Source organism: Amphiura filiformis, chromosome 6, assembly GCF_039555335.1.
Source record: "Amphiura filiformis chromosome 6, Afil_fr2py, whole genome shotgun sequence".
In the NCBI taxonomy this organism is placed as follows: domain Eukaryota; kingdom Metazoa; phylum Echinodermata; class Ophiuroidea; order Amphilepidida; family Amphiuridae; genus Amphiura; species Amphiura filiformis.
In genome coordinates, this window is record NC_092633.1 from 42,072,940 (window position 1) to 42,076,005 (window position 3,066).

Below are 3,066 nucleotides of genomic sequence, written 5' to 3' on the forward strand. Positions count from 1 at the left end.
CAAGCATATCGATAGACCAGTCCCTCGCCTTTGTTGATAAACAATGATGTCAAGTGGTCTATAGCTAATGTGGTTATTGAGGGTGCTATCACCTGTTTTCATTCAGTTTGGGCTTGTAGTAAAAAACCAAGCATAAAATTTGCCCAATATCTGATTCACAGGAGTATGTAAGGCAGAAGTTCCACAAATGTTACCTTGTCCTCAAAAATAAATCGAGGGGTGAGTGACACACAGATGAAACTCCATTTTGGCCATTCTGAGAAAAATGAGTTAATCGTCCACATTGACTTTTGTATTTAAAGTCTGTTTCACTGGCCATTGTGAAACAGACTTTCAATGGGGGTGCTAAATGGAGTTACTTCTATGTTTATTAGAAAGTGCTCATGTTTCTGAAAATTATGATATCAAAATCTCATTATCGCAAAAAAATGGAGTTACGTCTTTATGTCACGGACCCCTCAAAATGTCCCATACTTACAAGTGTAACACACTTCAGCATCTTTGTTTTTAAGTATTCACCTTGTATTCAGCATGTGTATAGGGCATGATCTGGTTGCATTGTTTCCAGGGTGGTGAAACTGTTGGCTCCTACTCCCCATTCCAGAAAAATACAGCACAAATGTTTTGAGATTAAAAAAATATTATCAAGTTCTGCCAAATGAAACATAGCTCAATCTTAATCATTCATTTAGTCCTAACTGGAGATATAAGAAAAAGTTCACTATTTTACTAATTTCTTGCAAAAAGAGCCAAAAACATGCATTTTTGTCATGTTTTCTGACAAATGAGTCACAAAAATCAGACGTGGAACTAGTCTCAAGCATTCAAAATCTTGAGTATATATGCCAAAATTTTGCTCTAATTTTCACTTTTTTGTGTTACTTTAATTTAATGGTTGGTTATAAAAGTGAAACATGTCTTTTCCAAAAATTAGAATGCATAAACTGAAATTAGTCTTTGGGCTTGATTGTCACAGCATACGATAAACACCATAAAAACGCATGTTTTTGGTCCTTATTTCCGAAAATTAACCAAATATTAAAATTTTGACTTTTATTGCTAGTTAGGCCCTATGTTTCACTTGACAAAACAGGGTAATATTTTTTAATCCCAAACAAATTAGTTCTGTATTTTTCTGGCATATGGAGTAAGTCCTCTTCAAAGACACATCTTTCTTTTTAATTGCTTCATGCTGGGGGGGGAGGGGAAAAAAATTACATGCACTATATCCGAGTTTGTTTCACTGCCCAGGAAGCAATGAAATTTGATCAAGTACACATAGGCATACTGATAAAATCACAATGCCATTACAGAGGCTGGTGATGCCTGTGAATCCTGGAGTCATAAATCATAGTACTAGAAGAACCTTGAGAAAGAAGAATATTTTCTGACACACCAAATCACAGAATTGCTATCAAGTGTTATTTTATTTACAAAATATACATCATTGTCATACACATATAAAATAAGGCAAAGGTTTCCCCATTTGAAATTGCCACTCCCTGTATGGCAGATTTCTTCTATAGAGGGATGTATAGGGATCTCAACCAGAATAGCCAAATATACCTATCAAGTCCAAATCAAAACAGTCCAAATCAAACAGTAAATATGGAAAATAAATCAAAGCAACCACTCAGTCAGTACTATGTGGAATATTAAGGATAAAGGTGTCATGAATTTGTCTTTTATCATTGATGTTACAAATAATTATTTAAAGAGCATTTTATCTAATAATGTCAATGACATGTGAGCATATTTTACTATATTTGAGTATTATGTATTGTAGCTGAATGTGAATAAAATAGATTTTTATACAAACTAATCATGTGAGTCTACGTATGGTTAACAGATTTGATTAACTCTTCAAGTTCATGCCAATTGTCTATAGAATCCTCAAGTATTGATGAGAATGGACTGAAATTAATTAATTTCACTGTATTTACACGTATGTGGCAATATTTGCCCAGTGAAAAATAGATTTGATGTGCAAGAAATTGCAATTCTCTATTTCAATTATTCAATTCAGGAATTTCTGAGTCAAAATTGGACAAATTTTGGAAAAAATCATAAATTTCCAGAGAGTAGACAATGCAGATGGTCGATCCTTTTGTTACAAAAATTACTGCCCTAGTTCACTTCCATTGGCAGACAATAGTCACTTATTACCGTAAAGATAATGCACCTGGGCTCCTTGCCTTGGGGTAAATTTCATGTGCAAATAGAAAGCTCCCTCCTCTGAAATCCCAAGGACGGAGCTACGTCATACCAGTGAAAACAACCAAGTGCCAGTGAAAACAACTAGCGCAGATCGCGTAGGTCACTGGACCATGCGCCCACTGCACATCACAAGCGTTACACCTGGCGCTGAGTGCATGCTTGGAATGTTTTGTTTTTGAGCTGTAAGTTGCCAGGGAAATTTGCTAAAAATAACCCAAGTCCAGTCTCTCCTATTATAGGCTGTGCCTAAAATTCCACTTAAGTCAAGGAAGCCCATAGTGCCATTAGGTGAATCTTTATGGTATGACACTGACAAACTGCAGGCAATGATGTCCTCTACCATAATACCACGTTGACATCATTGTGCATACTTGCTTGGGTAGGATTAGGCTTAGGCACAAACACTATCACTACAGCCCTATTATATTGATTTTTCAAAGTAAAATGGTAATACAGGGATTGAGTCTTAGGGCGCGCAAGTGCGATTGCACACCTTAAATTGCCTGTCCGAGTGCGATTTATAGCACACCTCAATTCCTAAACTTCTCACCGAGTGCAATTTAATAGCACACCTGACAGCCCACCTTAGCATTTCCAGAAGTGCCATTTGTAGCACACCTGTTATTTTCAAAACTCAATCCCTGGTAATACCCATGTGACGTGTCAATCCCTGGTAATACCCATGTGACGTGTCATGTCAAAAGGAGACACTTTTGGGCAGGATAGTAAATGGAGAAACAGCCAAAAATCTGCCCGGGGTGATTTTTTTCACAATTTGGGTTTGCTGTCAATTGGTGATGTTATTAATGTTCAAAATATTGTCTGATAGTTTTAGACCGAATATAACTG